Source organism: Balaenoptera borealis, assembly GCF_965194805.1.
Source record: "Balaenoptera borealis genome assembly, contig: HAP1_SCAFFOLD_486, whole genome shotgun sequence".
In the NCBI taxonomy this organism is placed as follows: Eukaryota; Metazoa; Chordata; class Mammalia; order Artiodactyla; family Balaenopteridae; genus Balaenoptera; species Balaenoptera borealis.
Window position 1 is genome coordinate 47,318 of NW_028123711.1, and position 19,053 is coordinate 66,370.

A 19,053-nucleotide genomic window follows, 5' to 3' on the forward strand; every position below is an offset into this window, starting at 1 on the left:
AGAGAAATGTTAAGTCGCAAGTCCAACCTGGCCCCCAGCCTAGCCCAGCCCAAGGAAGGTAGGAGTCAAGGAGAAGAAACTAAAAGAGAAGAGCCTTGGACCACAACATTCTCCACAAGGTACACTCAACAAACTTCACCCTACTCTTGAACCAAGTTACAAAGAGAGCTTCTTAATCCCTACTTTGGCTCCTTAAAAGCTGCTATCAGTTCACTCATTAGACACATCTGATTTCAGAACAACTGTAATAGTTCAAACTAGATGGCTCTTTCCTTCCTAAGGATTATTAATTAAATAAGATCTATATAGCTCTAAGTATATGATACATAAAATAGAATACTCTGTAGAATATAAGTAACTCTTAGTTCAGTGTATTAATGAACGTCTGTAAGAAATGTGGCAATGATTTCCCTAATGGAAGAGCCTGGGGGAGGTAAATCTGTCTTCTAGGATTTCCTCCCCAGAGCTCAGAAACTCAGGTGTTGTTTTAGCTCTCCTACACTCTCTTCACCCAAGCCCGCCTTCCTGTTGGGGATCGGACCTCCCTATTGGCTCTCTCATACCTTTCAACTGCCTGCTTTGTGACATCACTCTCCTACCAAACCTACTACCACTTGGTAGAGCCTTGGGGTTTCCGTGGAGCTGTTTGGACCAGTAACCAGTGACCTCTGTACTGGACACGTGCGCCGTTCAGCTGCAGCCACTCAGACATCCTCTAGTGTTGTCTCCTCATCCCTTGTACCTGCAGTGGATGCTTCCTCTTCTCTGACCATGTCAGGTAAGAAAAGAAACTTTGGAAAGTTTTGCGTTCGATTTCTTTTGCCCCTAAATTGAGTAGGAGATTCAAAATAGCATGGAATAATGAGGGAAAGTATTGAACTACAAGTCTGGAGACCTAATTTCACTTTTGACTTTGACGTTTACTATCTGTGTGACTTTGGACAAATCACTGGCTGTCTCACAAAGCCTGTTGCTTTCCTTAACTGTTACGTTAGGATACCACATTGGGTTGATCACTCTGATCCCCTTCTTTTCCAGTATTGAGCCTTAAAGGGTACCCATGTAGAAAACGAAATCAGACACTTCTCAAGAGTGTTTCAACAGAAACATAGAAAAGCCAGGGGACATAGAAAACTAGCAATATATACCAAGATGTTTCATCTCTAATGGTCTCCCTCCACTAGGATTTCGACTAGTTGAAAAGAGAGAATAGGGAGAGAGGATGGAGAGTACTGGGCTCTACAGGGAGGCACAGAGTCGAGCGTAAGGAAGTTTAGGATGGTTTTCATTAGCACAGGCCAACAGGCACCAAGAGATGGGAGAAAATGTAAGAATGAAGAGGGAAAGCATAGAGGAGCTCTCAAGAAAAACGGAGTTTGCAATGGAATGCTGATGGGAACCAAAGATTTTCAATTAAAGCAGAAACAGCACAGAGGGAAACCTGCTCAGAGCAGGGCAAAACCAAGTTGATGGTAGCAAACCCTTACATTAACAGACTAAGAAGGAAAGTAAGGCCAGAACAGGGGATCACCGGGAAAGGCAGCTTATCAGAAAAGTCATACTCCGTTTTCTTTCTTTTATTGCCTCTCTGAATACAGTTGGCCACTTGACAGTTTTGAATATAAACATTTTAGAAATACGTTTTAGAAATGATGCCTCCTATAAACAAGCAACCACAGTGGTTATCTAGGGGGCTGCTTTTCAGTGTTTTATTCTTTCTAATTTTTAAACTAGGTAGACATTTCACCAATTCAACATTTTAAGTGATATCTTCTAAATTGAATCAGAAGGACTATTTTCCTTGGTGTGATATGTAGGTTCTAAGGCAAGGCTGCTTTTCATTTTTACAGTTATTTCCTTCCTAACACAGAGAGCACATTGATCAACAGCCATCGTTCGCTTGTAGAGCTTAGCTACCGAAGAAGAAGAAGAAAAAGTCAAGCCCCACATCTCTAATTCCCCCCACTTAGGGAATTCCCTGGCGGTCCAGTGCTTAGGACTCGGTGCTTTCACGGCCAGGGCCACGCGGCGCGGCCAAAGAAACAAAACAAACAAACATCCACGTTTATCGAAAACCATATTGTGGAGTCCTGTGGATTTTCTTACATTTGAAAATCTTTTTTAATTGGATTCTAGGCATGATGGTTTTTTGAGGTTTTGGGATGCCATCTTCCTGGATGCTGAAGATGATTCTAATCTAAGTTCTAGGATAAATCCAAAAACCTTCCTGATACATTTTAAGCTTCCTTTCTGCTTATTATATAAGCTATATTCATTGAAATATATATTTCTCCTAGGCTTAATACCTCTTACTTGCTGGGTAAAAATATGAAGGAGCACAATAATGAAACTCTTTTACACTTATTATTTTGCTGTCTGCTTCGTACCGGTTTTCATTGAAATACTTGTCTATATGTGTTGTGGCTACCTATACATGCACATTTATTGCATTCTGTTGCTTGTTATGCATTTTTTACTGACATACCTTCTCTGTCTGTATGCATTGGCTAGGAATTCATTCACCTCTATCACCTCCATCGTGTTTTCTGGTTAATAGTATTCACTAAAATAGAGTGGGCAAAATTCACTTTCATAATATTGCATGGATGGTACAGAATGCCATTTGTCAGTAAATTCATTAGGCTTTGATACTTGCCACATACCCCAGTTTTCATTAATATCTATGGATTTCTTTTTCGTTAACGTAATATGCTTGTCATGATTTTTCTTTGTCTTTCTAGAACTTATTGTATCTTCCTCCATATAAATCATACGCAACAGATCAGCTTATTCATCTATTAATTATTACTGCTATTATTATTGGTGGTGGTGTTATAACCACTTTATAGGTGAGTAATCTGAAGTAATCAGATAACTTTTCCCTTTCCAAAAGCACTTAAGAAATCCACTTTCGGGTAATCATTTTGAGGTAGGATGAGAAACCAGGCTTGAAGAGGGCAAAAATGACTCTTTCAATTCACCAGTTGGACTGAGCTGTACGTCACCTCTAGGTAATAGCGTGGGAACTGCACAAGCAAAGGGAGACACTGAAGACGACAATGGTAATAGCCGTACTGTTTTCTAATGGACAAAAAAAATGCCTATATTATAAGTTCTATTTCTCCTGCTTTCTGGCAGTATCATGCTCAGAGTGGAGTCCTGGCAAGGAAGTCAGGATACTTAGGTTCTGAAACCTGGTAATGATACTAACATAATGAGAGAACTTGAACAAGTCAACCCGACCTCTCTGAGCCTCAGTTTCCTTACTCACGAAATGAGACTGAGAACATCGAAGTTCTCTAAGGGCCTCCTAGTTCTAAAATGCTTCCAGTCTAGGAAATAGCATAGAAGTCAATACGAGTGCAGGCCGAAGGGAAAGACAGGGCAGGGAGAAGGTTGCTTCCAGCCTAGAGAACAATCTCTGAACCACACCACTTGGCTCTTCTGCCCGTCTGTGCCCAAGATGGGAGCACAGGCAGTTAATAGAGAAGAGTGGAAAACTGCTCAGTCCTTACAGCCATCATCAACTGTCTGATTTTGGGCTTCTCAGGAAGTAGTGATAGTAGAGGTGTCCTGATAGCAAGAACCTTCAGATGATGCCGTTCCTCAAACGTAGTGAGAATTTCTCAACCTCCCTGAGTTTTTCATGACCCTCTTGTTCTTACAGAAAATTTCCAACATCCATCTCTACTTGGAACTCTAAATTCTCTGCAGCATTCTCCTCCTGTGGTGAGCAATGCAACTTCCCTAACACGAAGTGTCTGCAACTTCTCCAGAGTCTCTGCCCCTGCCGTCAGTTCGGCATCGGCTACTGGTACCCCTTTCCAGACACTCATGGGTAGTGCCTACCTTTACCAACATTCTAGCACGATTATGTTATCTGGAGTTACTGACCACAGCCAGATCTCCACTTCAGCTGCTTCCTATCCAGGTGTTCTTGAGTGGGACATCACAGCAAGCACTGAAAAGAATTCTTCTTCACTCGGAGACTTTACTCTGGCACTCACTGACCGCCACACAGCTGCCTCCTCCATGTTTCTGGCAGCCCAGGATGATAAAACTTCAGACGCCAAGAACATGGTCCCTCTACATCCATCGCTTTCTGCCAGCCTTGCTCAGGGAACACCATCTCAGATTCCAAATCAGGGGCAGAGCCGCCTGCCACTTCCCTGCCAGGAAGGGAGCCAGGTATATTACTATAACCAAGGCACACTGGGGTCTTTACTGTATGGAGAACTTGGCTCCTGCCCGCAATCCTACGGCTCGGCGTCATACACAGGAAGTCGGGCCTCTGGGCAACCAGAAATGGGAATGGGACTGAAGGAGATTCAGCCCACAAATATCCGACCACCAGCTTCCACCTCTGCAGTCTGCCACCCTGTGTCTGCTCAACGCATCACAGAAACAAGTTTTCAAGGTGAGTATAACAAACGCCAGAGAAAGTTGAAGAATGAGGTCGGCATTCAAAAATGGGGTCAAATCGACAGCTGGGAAGGGGTGTAGAGGCAGGTAGAATTTAGATCCTGAGCCTTTAATAACCACTACCTTCGCTCAGTGCCCTCTGTTTTTAGACTCTCTATGAGAACACCTAGGGCTTCCCTGGTGGCGCCGTGGTTAAGAATCCGCCTGCCAATGCAATGCGGGGGACACGGGTTCGAGCCCTGGTCTGCGAAGATCCCACATGCCGTGCAGCAACTAAGCGCATGTGCCACAACGACGGAGCCTGCATTCTAGAGCCCGTGAGCCTCAACTACCGAAGCCCACGTGCCTACAGCCCATGCTCCGCAACAAGAGAAGCCACCGCGATGAGAAGCCCGCACACCGCAACCAAGAGTAGCCCCCGCTAGCCGCCAACTAGAGAAAGCCCGTGCACAGCAATGAGAGACCCAGTGCAGCCAAAAAAATAAATACGTAGAATAAATAAGTTCAAACAGTAAATAAATACATAAACATAAATTACAAAAAAAAAGAACACCTAATGCAGGTGGGACGGTGGGAGGGCCACTGTAGAGGTCATCTATGCTACATGTACAAGAACCCCGAGAGCACACCAATCGGTACCACACTTTTCACTGCTGTAGCCGATCGTTCCCCCTGTACTGCCACACTGTAGCACTCCCTTCCCTCATCTACTGCTATAGTCTCTTCGGAAGGTGTTTCAGAACTCTTGTTATGAGAGTGCCAGTTGAACTGTCCTCACTTCCTTCATTTATACCAGGATTGAAGACCTTGTGGTCCGAGATCCTGTCCAGAGAGCAAGCAGGCTAAGACTCTGTCTTTGTTGATGTATTTCATCAGCAAGGGCTCTACCCCCTCTCCTAGTTCATGGTGTGACGTGTTCTTGGCCTCTCGGGAAAGTGGGGAGAATGGAAAGGACCCTATATGAGAATGCTAGGCTTTGTAAAACATTTCAGGTTTTTAAAAATAAGACTCATTTTGTATTGGACTTATAACAGTCCTATGAAATACAAAGCGAGCCGAGAATCAGCGACAGGAAAGGCTCACCAGTAAGAATTACAACAGTCACCGCTTACCTCGTAGCATAGGGCACCGTCCGTGATCCTTAAGAAGAGTTAGTAGAAATGCCTTGCCCATCTTGCCCCTGAACCCCTTGAAAGGTACACGACTGCTGTGTTGGTGTTTAGGGGGAGCATCTCACTTACCAGGGACTGACTTCTCCCTTGATCCCTTTGTAGGGATGGAGACCTCCCCCCTGGTGATGAAAAATTCCCTGGGATTGCAACCTCCAAGCCAGACGTTTTGTGTGACACAAAGTCAAGAACTCCCCAAGTCCTGCAGTAGCAGAAACAGCCACATACTTGAGAGTAACCCACCATCTGAACTTGGGGACATTTCAGTGACAGCTCCAGTCCAGAGTGCCAGGCGTCTCCTGGCCCTGCCTCCAGCTCCAAGCCAGGGACAAATAGAGAGTAAGCACGTGGATGATATCAAAACCAAGCTTTCAAAGCCTCTGGATGCCTACCAGATCCCAACAGAGAACCAAGATCCTCCACTACTCCCTTTAGGAATCCCTGATATTCACCAGCCGCTGGCCTGCACCGATCCCCTCAGCCAAGAGGAGCAGCCTGGTTCTGAAAATGCTGATCTGGGAGAGAACAGCCGGAGTCGTCAGGACCTAGGGACACTTGAAAATGGGATTGAACCTAGCAGTGGTCTTGCAGACATTACTACACTGGCGGAGGATATTCACCTTCCCCAGCTCTTTAATCCTTTGAAAGATCTTGATCAATCCCAAGGTCCCAACGTGATCAAAGCTAAAGACACCAGAGCCATTAAGGTGAATCCGGTGCAGGAAAAGCCAAGTGTCATAAAGGTTCCCTCTGATCAACCCAGGAAGAACAAACAGAAAGCCTCTGAGCCTATCAGTGGCGCTCCCAAGGCCAAAATCCAGCCAAAGAATCCAGAGTGCCTGTTAGGGGGAGAAGTGGTTATATGCCACGCTGCAGTCAGTGACAGGGCTCCTGTGAACACGGCCAAGCACTCTCAAGGCAAACCTCAGAAAGCTGCATCCAGAAAGATCAGCAAAACTAAGAGCCACGGGCAGGAAAAGACCAAAAGGACCAGAGGGAGAAACAAGGCTGAGGAGAACAAGCAGTCAGGGAACAAAGTCAAGGCAGAAGAGAAGCCAGCAATCCCCCACACGAAGCGAAAGGAACACCAAACTGAGCTTCTCCAACAGAGCTTTCAAAAGCCTCGAACCTCCCTTGGCGTGCGCATGCTGGAGTCTGTGAAGGTTCTTCATGCGCTGGGGAAGAAGAATGAGACGAAAACTGGGCTCTCTTCCTGTCGGCTCTTGGGAAAGTCAAGCAACCCCAAAGACCCCCAGCCACCCCCAGCTATCCAGCCATGGCGGCATACCCCACGTGAGGGGAAGGGTCCTGAGAAAACGCAAGTCCAAGCCCAGAAACCAGACAGCAGTGCTGAAACAGAGTGTCCGTCTCCAGCCCAGTATGAGCGGCCTCCTCCTGGGAAGGTCAAGTTGATACCTCTGCCTTTTTCTGCCTGGGACAAGCCTCAAGCTCGACCCGCTCCTCGGAGGCCACAGTCTCTGGCCTCACATCGGCCTGCTGGGGCTTACCGTGCCCAGCCTGGTTCTACTGACTCAGCTCAACCTGCTGCAGCCAATTCATCCCACCAGCCAGCTCCTGCCTCTTTGCCAGGCCCCGCCAAACCAGCTCAGCCAACTGTGACCAACCCAACCCAACCGGCTTGGACCAACCATACCCAGCCTCGTGTCCCTCAGTCTGCTGCTCCTAGGCCTGCACCCTCCAAAACTTCATCTGGCGCTCCTCTCCAGCGGGAGCCTGTTCCCCCTGCTGTGAATAAGCGCCAGTCCCCACCCAAGCTCCAAACCCAATTTCTACTCCAAGACTTCAGCAAGCAACGAGTTCCATGGAGGGAACCCAACGTGCCTGAGCCAGTCATGTCAAAGCCCATCGAACAAGAGCAGAGGCCAGAGCGAGAGGCCATGAAGAGGCGGGCTCAACAACAACGGGAGAATGCTGCCAGATACACCTCTTCGGGCAAGCTGCAATTTTTCACCGAGAGGGAAAACGAAATGGAAATTGCCGACTACTACGGATACGTCAAGTGAGAGCTGCTAGGATTCTTGGTGCCACCTTGGCTACCAGCTGTTCTTCCATACACAGGTAAGACAGGTATAGAACTGAATAAGTAAATGGAATACAATTAATAGACGAGTAACAAACCTTTCGAATTTTCAGATGCTGCTAACTGGGGCGTGAGAAAGGAAGGACTGAAAGTTGGATGGGAGAATGAAGGAAAGGGGTAAAAACTGAGCAAAGAGGAAGGAACTTGGCCCAGGGCTAGGAAGGCCAAAAGAGACGTATGGATTTAGGAAAGGAAGCAGGAGCGAGGATGAAACGGCAGAAGTAAAAAGCAGGGTCAGAGGTCTGGGTTGAAAGAACACAATTGGAGTAGAGTTGAAGGTGACAGAAGATGAGTCTAGGTTTACTAGGAGAAATAGAAAAAGTCTCTCGGGGACGCTGGCCTTAAGTCTCACAACCACCAGATAGGTATTTCAGAAAACAAGAGGTTCAGGACACATCTCTGAAAGGTCTGAGTTGCCTTATTCAGGTGTGACTGTAGTGGGGGAATAGGGAAATCTACCAGAGAAGTGGCTAGGGCTCAGAGTTATCCTAGGGGCAGCTGACGACAGGGGCAGAGCCAAGGGAACTGCTGGATCAGGAGGCCCACGAACAAATCAGGGGCATAGCCGCCTGCCACTTCCCTGCCAGGAAGGAAGCCAGGTATATTACTATAACCAAGGCACACTGGGGTCTTTACTGTATGGAGAACTTGGCTCCTGCCCGCAATCCTACGGCTCGGCGTCATACACAGGAAGTCGGGCCTCTGGGCAACCAGAAATGGGAATGGGACTGAAGGAGATTCAGCCCACAAATATCCGACCACCAGCTTCCACCTCTGCAGTCTGCCACCCTGTGTCTGCTCAACGCATCACAGAAACAAGTTTTCAAGGTGAGTATAACAAACGCCAGAGAAAGTTGAAGAATGAGGTCGGCATTCAAAAATGGGGTCAAATCGACAGCTGGGAAGGGGTGTAGAGGCAGGTAGAATTTAGATCCTGAGCCTTTAATAACCACTACCTTCGCTCAGTGCCCTCTGTTTTTAGACTCTCTATGAGAACACCTAGGGCTTCCCTGGTGGCGCCGTGGTTAAGAATCCGCCTGCCAATGCAATGCGGGGGACACGGGTTCGAGCCCTGGTCTGCGAAGATCCCACATGCCGTGCAGCAACTAAGCGCATGTGCCACAACGACGGAGCCTGCATTCTAGAGCCCGTGAGCCTCAACTACCGAAGCCCACGTGCCTACAGCCCATGCTCCGCAACAAGAGAAGCCACCGCGATGAGAAGCCCGCACACCGCAACCAAGAGTAGCCCCCGCTAGCCGCCAACTAGAGAAAGCCCGTGCACAGCAATGAGAGACCCAGTGCAGCCAAAAAAATAAATACGTAGAATAAATAAGTTCAAACAGTAAATAAATACATAAACATAAATTACAAAAAAAAAGAACACCTAATGCAGGTGGGACGGTGGGAGGGCCACTGTAGAGGTCATCTATGCTACATGTACAAGAACCCCGAGAGCACACCAATCGGTACCACACTTTTCACTGCTGTAGCCGATCGTTCCCCCTGTACTGCCACACTGTAGCACTCCCTTCCCTCATCTACTGCTATAGTCTCTTCGGAAGGTGTTTCAGAACTCTTGTTATGAGAGTGCCAGTTGAACTGTCCTCACTTCCTTCATTTATACCAGGATTGAAGACCTTGTGGTCCGAGATCCTGTCCAGAGAGCAAGCAGGCTAAGACTCTGTCTTTGTTGATGTATTTCATCAGCAAGGGCTCTACCCCCTCTCCTAGTTCATGGTGTGACGTGTTCTTGGCCTCTCGGGAAAGTGGGGAGAATGGAAAGGACCCTATATGAGAATGCTAGGCTTTGTAAAACATTTCAGGTTTTTAAAAATAAGACTCATTTTGTATTGGACTTATAACAGTCCTATGAAATACAAAGCGAGCCGAGAATCAGCGACAGGAAAGGCTCACCAGTAAGAATTACAACAGTCACCGCTTACCTCGTAGCATAGGGCACCGTCCGTGATCCTTAAGAAGAGTTAGTAGAAATGCCTTGCCCATCTTGCCCCTGAACCCCTTGAAAGGTACACGACTGCTGTGTTGGTGTTTAGGGGGAGCATCTCACTTACCAGGGACTGACTTCTCCCTTGATCCCTTTGTAGGGATGGAGACCTCCCCCCTGGTGATGAAAAATTCCCTGGGATTGCAACCTCCAAGCCAGACGTTTTGTGTGACACAAAGTCAAGAACTCCCCAAGTCCTGCAGTAGCAGAAACAGCCACATACTTGAGAGTAACCCACCATCTGAACTTGGGGACATTTCAGTGACAGCTCCAGTCCAGAGTGCCAGGCGTCTCCTGGCCCTGCCTCCAGCTCCAAGCCAGGGACAAATAGAGAGTAAGCACGTGGATGATATCAAAACCAAGCTTTCAAAGCCTCTGGATGCCTACCAGATCCCAACAGAGAACCAAGATCCTCCACTACTCCCTTTAGGAATCCCTGATATTCACCAGCCGCTGGCCTGCACCGATCCCCTCAGCCAAGAGGAGCAGCCTGGTTCTGAAAATGCTGATCTGGGAGAGAACAGCCGGAGTCGTCAGGACCTAGGGACACTTGAAAATGGGATTGAACCTAGCAGTGGTCTTGCAGACATTACTACACTGGCGGAGGATATTCACCTTCCCCAGCTCTTTAATCCTTTGAAAGATCTTGATCAATCCCAAGGTCCCAACGTGATCAAAGCTAAAGACACCAGAGCCATTAAGGTGAATCCGGTGCAGGAAAAGCCAAGTGTCATAAAGGTTCCCTCTGATCAACCCAGGAAGAACAAACAGAAAGCCTCTGAGCCTATCAGTGGCGCTCCCAAGGCCAAAATCCAGCCAAAGAATCCAGAGTGCCTGTTAGGGGGAGAAGTGGTTATATGCCACGCTGCAGTCAGTGACAGGGCTCCTGTGAACACGGCCAAGCACTCTCAAGGCAAACCTCAGAAAGCTGCATCCAGAAAGATCAGCAAAACTAAGAGCCACGGGCAGGAAAAGACCAAAAGGACCAGAGGGAGAAACAAGGCTGAGGAGAACAAGCAGTCAGGGAACAAAGTCAAGGCAGAAGAGAAGCCAGCAATCCCCCACACGAAGCGAAAGGAACACCAAACTGAGCTTCTCCAACAGAGCTTTCAAAAGCCTCGAACCTCCCTTGGCGTGCGCATGCTGGAGTCTGTGAAGGTTCTTCATGCGCTGGGGAAGAAGAATGAGACGAAAACTGGGCTCTCTTCCTGTCGGCTCTTGGGAAAGTCAAGCAACCCCAAAGACCCCCAGCCACCCCCAGCTATCCAGCCATGGCGGCATACCCCACGTGAGGGGAAGGGTCCTGAGAAAACGCAAGTCCAAGCCCAGAAACCAGACAGCAGTGCTGAAACAGAGTGTCCGTCTCCAGCCCAGTATGAGCGGCCTCCTCCTGGGAAGGTCAAGTTGATACCTCTGCCTTTTTCTGCCTGGGACAAGCCTCAAGCTCGACCCGCTCCTCGGAGGCCACAGTCTCTGGCCTCACATCGGCCTGCTGGGGCTTACCGTGCCCAGCCTGGTTCTACTGACTCAGCTCAACCTGCTGCAGCCAATTCATCCCACCAGCCAGCTCCTGCCTCTTTGCCAGGCCCCGCCAAACCAGCTCAGCCAACTGTGACCAACCCAACCCAACCGGCTTGGACCAACCATACCCAGCCTCGTGTCCCTCAGTCTGCTGCTCCTAGGCCTGCACCCTCCAAAACTTCATCTGGCGCTCCTCTCCAGCGGGAGCCTGTTCCCCCTGCTGTGAATAAGCGCCAGTCCCCACCCAAGCTCCAAACCCAATTTCTACTCCAAGACTTCAGCAAGCAACGAGTTCCATGGAGGGAACCCAACGTGCCTGAGCCAGTCATGTCAAAGCCCATCGAACAAGAGCAGAGGCCAGAGCGAGAGGCCATGAAGAGGCGGGCTCAACAACAACGGGAGAATGCTGCCAGATACACCTCTTCGGGCAAGCTGCAATTTTTCACCGAGAGGGAAAACGAAATGGAAATTGCCGACTACTACGGATACGTCAAGTGAGAGCTGCTAGGATTCTTGGTGCCACCTTGGCTACCAGCTGTTCTTCCATACACAGGTAAGACAGGTATAGAACTGAATAAGTAAATGGAATACAATTAATAGACGAGTAACAAACCTTTCGAATTTTCAGATGCTGCTAACTGGGGCGTGAGAAAGGAAGGACTGAAAGTTGGATGGGAGAATGAAGGAAAGGGGTAAAAACTGAGCAAAGAGGAAGGAACTTGGCCCAGGGCTAGGAAGGCCAAAAGAGACGTATGGATTTAGGAAAGGAAGCAGGAGCGAGGATGAAACGGCAGAAGTAAAAAGCAGGGTCAGAGGTCTGGGTTGAAAGAACACAATTGGAGTAGAGTTGAAGGTGACAGAAGATGAGTCTAGGTTTACTAGGAGAAATAGAAAAAGTCTCTCGGGGACGCTGGCCTTAAGTCTCACAACCACCAGATAGGTATTTCAGAAAACAAGAGGTTCAGGACACATCTCTGAAAGGTCTGAGTTGCCTTATTCAGGTGTGACTGTAGTGGGGGAATAGGGAAATCTACCAGAGAAGTGGCTAGGGCTCAGAGTTATCCTAGGGGCAGCTGACGACAGGGGCAGAGCCAAGGGAACTGCTGGATCAGGAGGCCCACGAACAAATCAGGGGCATAGCCGCCTGCCACTTCCCTGCCAGGAAGGAAGCCAGGTATATTACTATAACCAAGGCACACTGGGGTCTTTACTGTATGGAGAACTTGGCTCCTGCCCGCAATCCTACGGCTCGGCGTCATACACAGGAAGTCGGGCCTCTGGGCAACCAGAAATGGGAATGGGACTGAAGGAGATTCAGCCCACAAATATCCGACCACCAGCTTCCACCTCTGCAGTCTGCCACCCTGTGTCTGCTCAACGCATCACAGAAACAAGTTTTCAAGGTGAGTATAACAAACGCCAGAGAAAGTTGAAGAATGAGGTCGGCATTCAAAAATGGGGTCAAATCGACAGCTGGGAAGGGGTGTAGAGGCAGGTAGAATTTAGATCCTGAGCCTTTAATAACCACTACCTTCGCTCAGTGCCCTCTGTTTTTAGACTCTCTATGAGAACACCTAGGGCTTCCCTGGTGGCGCCGTGGTTAAGAATCCGCCTGCCAATGCAATGCGGGGGACACGGGTTCGAGCCCTGGTCTGCGAAGATCCCACATGCCGTGCAGCAACTAAGCGCATGTGCCACAACGACGGAGCCTGCATTCTAGAGCCCGTGAGCCTCAACTACCGAAGCCCACGTGCCTACAGCCCATGCTCCGCAACAAGAGAAGCCACCGCGATGAGAAGCCCGCACACCGCAACCAAGAGTAGCCCCCGCTAGCCGCCAACTAGAGAAAGCCCGTGCACAGCAATGAGAGACCCAGTGCAGCCAAAAAAATAAATACGTAGAATAAATAAGTTCAAACAGTAAATAAATACATAAACATAAATTACAAAAAAAAAGAACACCTAATGCAGGTGGGACGGTGGGAGGGCCACTGTAGAGGTCATCTATGCTACATGTACAAGAACCCCGAGAGCACACCAATCGGTACCACACTTTTCACTGCTGTAGCCGATCGTTCCCCCTGTACTGCCACACTGTAGCACTCCCTTCCCTCATCTACTGCTATAGTCTCTTCGGAAGGTGTTTCAGAACTCTTGTTATGAGAGTGCCAGTTGAACTGTCCTCACTTCCTTCATTTATACCAGGATTGAAGACCTTGTGGTCCGAGATCCTGTCCAGAGAGCAAGCAGGCTAAGACTCTGTCTTTGTTGATGTATTTCATCAGCAAGGGCTCTACCCCCTCTCCTAGTTCATGGTGTGACGTGTTCTTGGCCTCTCGGGAAAGTGGGGAGAATGGAAAGGACCCTATATGAGAATGCTAGGCTTTGTAAAACATTTCAGGTTTTTAAAAATAAGACTCATTTTGTATTGGACTTATAACAGTCCTATGAAATACAAAGCGAGCCGAGAATCAGCGACAGGAAAGGCTCACCAGTAAGAATTACAACAGTCACCGCTTACCTCGTAGCATAGGGCACCGTCCGTGATCCTTAAGAAGAGTTAGTAGAAATGCCTTGCCCATCTTGCCCCTGAACCCCTTGAAAGGTACACGACTGCTGTGTTGGTGTTTAGGGGGAGCATCTCACTTACCAGGGACTGACTTCTCCCTTGATCCCTTTGTAGGGATGGAGACCTCCCCCCTGGTGATGAAAAATTCCCTGGGATTGCAACCTCCAAGCCAGACGTTTTGTGTGACACAAAGTCAAGAACTCCCCAAGTCCTGCAGTAGCAGAAACAGCCACATACTTGAGAGTAACCCACCATCTGAACTTGGGGACATTTCAGTGACAGCTCCAGTCCAGAGTGCCAGGCGTCTCCTGGCCCTGCCTCCAGCTCCAAGCCAGGGACAAATAGAGAGTAAGCACGTGGATGATATCAAAACCAAGCTTTCAAAGCCTCTGGATGCCTACCAGATCCCAACAGAGAACCAAGATCCTCCACTACTCCCTTTAGGAATCCCTGATATTCACCAGCCGCTGGCCTGCACCGATCCCCTCAGCCAAGAGGAGCAGCCTGGTTCTGAAAATGCTGATCTGGGAGAGAACAGCCGGAGTCGTCAGGACCTAGGGACACTTGAAAATGGGATTGAACCTAGCAGTGGTCTTGCAGACATTACTACACTGGCGGAGGATATTCACCTTCCCCAGCTCTTTAATCCTTTGAAAGATCTTGATCAATCCCAAGGTCCCAACGTGATCAAAGCTAAAGACACCAGAGCCATTAAGGTGAATCCGGTGCAGGAAAAGCCAAGTGTCATAAAGGTTCCCTCTGATCAACCCAGGAAGAACAAACAGAAAGCCTCTGAGCCTATCAGTGGCGCTCCCAAGGCCAAAATCCAGCCAAAGAATCCAGAGTGCCTGTTAGGGGGAGAAGTGGTTATATGCCACGCTGCAGTCAGTGACAGGGCTCCTGTGAACACGGCCAAGCACTCTCAAGGCAAACCTCAGAAAGCTGCATCCAGAAAGATCAGCAAAACTAAGAGCCACGGGCAGGAAAAGACCAAAAGGACCAGAGGGAGAAACAAGGCTGAGGAGAACAAGCAGTCAGGGAACAAAGTCAAGGCAGAAGAGAAGCCAGCAATCCCCCACACGAAGCGAAAGGAACACCAAACTGAGCTTCTCCAACAGAGCTTTCAAAAGCCTCGAACCTCCCTTGGCGTGCGCATGCTGGAGTCTGTGAAGGTTCTTCATGCGCTGGGGAAGAAGAATGAGACGAAAACTGGGCTCTCTTCCTGTCGGCTCTTGGGAAAGTCAAGCAACCCCAAAGACCCCCAGCCACCCCCAGCTATCCAGCCATGGCGGCATACCCCACGTGAGGGGAAGGGTCCTGAGAAAACGCAAGTCCAAGCCCAGAAACCAGACAGCAGTGCTGAAACAGAGTGTCCGTCTCCAGCCCAGTATGAGCGGCCTCCTCCTGGGAAGGTCAAGTTGATACCTCTGCCTTTTTCTGCCTGGGACAAGCCTCAAGCTCGACCCGCTCCTCGGAGGCCACAGTCTCTGGCCTCACATCGGCCTGCTGGGGCTTACCGTGCCCAGCCTGGTTCTACTGACTCAGCTCAACCTGCTGCAGCCAATTCATCCCACCAGCCAGCTCCTGCCTCTTTGCCAGGCCCCGCCAAACCAGCTCAGCCAACTGTGACCAACCCAACCCAACCGGCTTGGACCAACCATACCCAGCCTCGTGTCCCTCAGTCTGCTGCTCCTAGGCCTGCACCCTCCAAAACTTCATCTGGCGCTCCTCTCCAGCGGGAGCCTGTTCCCCCTGCTGTGAATAAGCGCCAGTCCCCACCCAAGCTCCAAACCCAATTTCTACTCCAAGACTTCAGCAAGCAACGAGTTCCATGGAGGGAACCCAACGTGCCTGAGCCAGTCATGTCAAAGCCCATCGAACAAGAGCAGAGGCCAGAGCGAGAGGCCATGAAGAGGCGGGCTCAACAACAACGGGAGAATGCTGCCAGATACACCTCTTCGGGCAAGCTGCAATTTTTCACCGAGAGGGAAAACGAAATGGAAATTGCCGACTACTACGGATACGTCAAGTGAGAGCTGCTAGGATTCTTGGTGCCACCTTGGCTACCAGCTGTTCTTCCATACACAGGTAAGACAGGTATAGAACTGAATAAGTAAATGGAATACAATTAATAGACGAGTAACAAACCTTTCGAATTTTCAGATGCTGCTAACTGGGGCGTGAGAAAGGAAGGACTGAAAGTTGGATGGGAGAATGAAGGAAAGGGGTAAAAACTGAGCAAAGAGGAAGGAACTTGGCCCAGGGCTAGGAAGGCCAAAAGAGACGTATGGATTTAGGAAAGGAAGCAGGAGCGAGGATGAAACGGCAGAAGTAAAAAGCAGGGTCAGAGGTCTGGGTTGAAAGAACACAATTGGAGTAGAGTTGAAGGTGACAGAAGATGAGTCTAGGTTTACTAGGAGAAATAGAAAAAGTCTCTCGGGGACGCTGGCCTTAAGTCTCACAACCACCAGATAGGTATTTCAGAAAACAAGAGGTTCAGGACACATCTCTGAAAGGTCTGAGTTGCCTTATTCAGGTGTGACTGTAGTGGGGGAATAGGGAAATCTACCAGAGAAGTGGCTAGGGCTCAGAGTTATCCTAGGGGCAGCTGACGACAGGGGCAGAGCCAAGGGAACTGCTGGATCAGGAGGCCCACGAACAAATCAGGGGCATAGCCGCCTGTCACTTCCCTGCCAGGAAGGAAGCCAGGTATATTACTATAACCAAGGCACACTGGGGTCTTTACTGTATGGAGAACTTGGCTCCTGCCCGCAATCCTACGGCTCTGCGTCACACACAGGAAGTAGGGCCTCTGGGCAACCAGAAATGGGAATGGGACTGAAGGAGATTCAGCCCACAAATATCCGACCACCAGCTTCCACCTCTGCAATCTGCCACCCTGTGTCTGCTCAACGCATCACAGAAACAAGTTTTCAAGGTGAGTATACAGACGGCAGAGAAAAGTTGAACAATGAGGTCAGCATTCAAAAATGGGGTCAAATCGACAGCTGGGAAGGGGTGTAGAGACAGGTAGAATTTAGATCCTGAGCCTTTAATAACCACTACCTTCTCTCAGTGCTCTCTGTTTTTAGACTCTATATGAGAACACCTAGGGCTTCCCTGGTGGCGCCTGCCAATGCAGGGGACACGGGTTCGAGCCCTGGTCTGCGAAGATCCCACATGCCGTGGAGCAACTAAGCGCATGTGCCACAACGACGGAGCCTGCATTCTAGAGCCCGTAGGCCTCAACTACCGAAGCCCACGTGCCTACAGCCCATGCTCCGCAACAAGAGAAGCCACCGCGATGAGATGCCCGCACACCGCAACCGAGAGTAGCCCCCGCTAGCCGCCAACTAGAGAAAGCCCGTGCACAGCAATGAGAGACCCAGTGCGGCCAAAAAAATAAATACGTAGAATAAATAAGTACAAACAGTAAATAAATACATAAACATAAATTACAAAAAAAAAGAACACCTAATGCAGGTGGGAAGGTGGGAGGGCCACCGTAGAGGTCATCTATGCTACATGTACAAGAACCCCGAGAGCACACCAATCGGTACCACACTTTTCACTGCTGTAGCCGATCGTTCCCCCTGTACTGCCACACTGTAGCACTCCCTTCCCTCATCTACTGCTATAGTCTCTTTGGAAGGTGTTTCAGAACTCTTGTTATGAGAGTGCCAGTTGAACTGTCCTCACTTCCTTCATTTATACCAGGATTGAAGACCTTGTGGTCCGAGATCCTGTCCAGAGAGCAAGCAGGCTAAGGCTCTGTCTTTGTTGATGTATTTCATCAGAAAGGGCTCTACCCCCTCTCCTAGTTCATGGTGTGAAGTGTTCTTGGCCTCTCGGGAAAGTGGGGAGAATGGAAAGGACCCTATATGAGAATGCTAGGCTCTGTAAAACATTTCAGGTTTTTAAAAATAAGACTCATTTTGTATTGGACTGACAACAGTCCTATGAAATACAAAGAAAGCCGAGAATCAGTGACAGGAAAGGATCACCAGTAAGAACTACAGCAGTCACCGCTTACCTCGTAGCATAGGGCACTGTCCGTGATCCTTAAGAAGAGTTAGTAGAAATGCCTTGCCCATCTTGCCCCTGAACCCCTTGAAAGGTACACGACTGCTGTGTTGGTGTTTAGGGGGAGCATCTCACTTACCAGGGACTGACTTCTCCCTTGATTCCTCTGTAGTGATGGAGACTTCCCCGCTGATGAAAAATTCCCTGGGATTGCAACCTCCAAGCCAGACAGCTTTCCTATGGAATGACAGAGAACTTGTCAAGGTGAAACACCAGTCTGCGGGAGAAAGGGAGGAAGAGAATGATGGAAATCGTTTCTGGGAAACTATTCTTACATTATGTGTTGTTTGTTCCCGGTAAATAAACTGAAATCTTCTTAACAGTAAAACAAAATCTAAACCACTAAAGCCAACAATACAGGAGTATAACGTTCGAAAAAAATTTCTTTGGCTGCGCAGCATGTGGGATCTTAGCTCCCCAACCAGGGATTGAACCCACGCCTGCTGCATTGGAAGCGCAGAGTCTTCACCACGGGACCACCGGGGAAGTCCCAGGACTATCACTTTTAAAGGAGAAGGTACAAACCCCTCGGTTCTATGAACTGGAGATTTTTAGTAAGAAGTCAATATATTTGTTGTTAGGCACATTTTATGTTAGGCTGTCTCCCTGCACAGGATGCAGGCGCCTTGAGAATGGAAGTCATATCCCTCTATAGTACGTCCCTCTTCTTTCTGCTTTGCAGTTTGCTGCTCCACTTGTTCAACCCCACCTAGTAATAACCTATACTTCCCTTGTTCCTGTTTTCCCATCTGGAAAACAGACAAAAGGCAACCAAACAACGCAAAGGTCTCAACAAATAAGGGATATCCAAAACCAGAGATGGCCAGAACTTCTGTACCCCTGATGAAATAGTCCTCATACAAAACCTGATAATCAAATTCCTTAATGCTAGGAATCACAGTGAAAAATAGTATCTGAACTGACTTCTGTCAGATGAGTGAGAACTAAGGTTAATTCAGTGTATCTGAAGCATAGAAAGTGAGGGCAAAAGTGGCACAAGATGGGGCTAGAGAAGCAGAGAGGATTCTAGACCACGCAGAGTCTTAAAGGCCAACAGTGTGTTTTCTATTCTCAAAACAATGCTTGTGAGCGATGTTTATGAGCAACGTTCCAACTTGCTTTGAAGGTTTCTTGTGTGAAGAGTGGATTGGAAGGAAACAAGATATATGGACACTAGTTAGG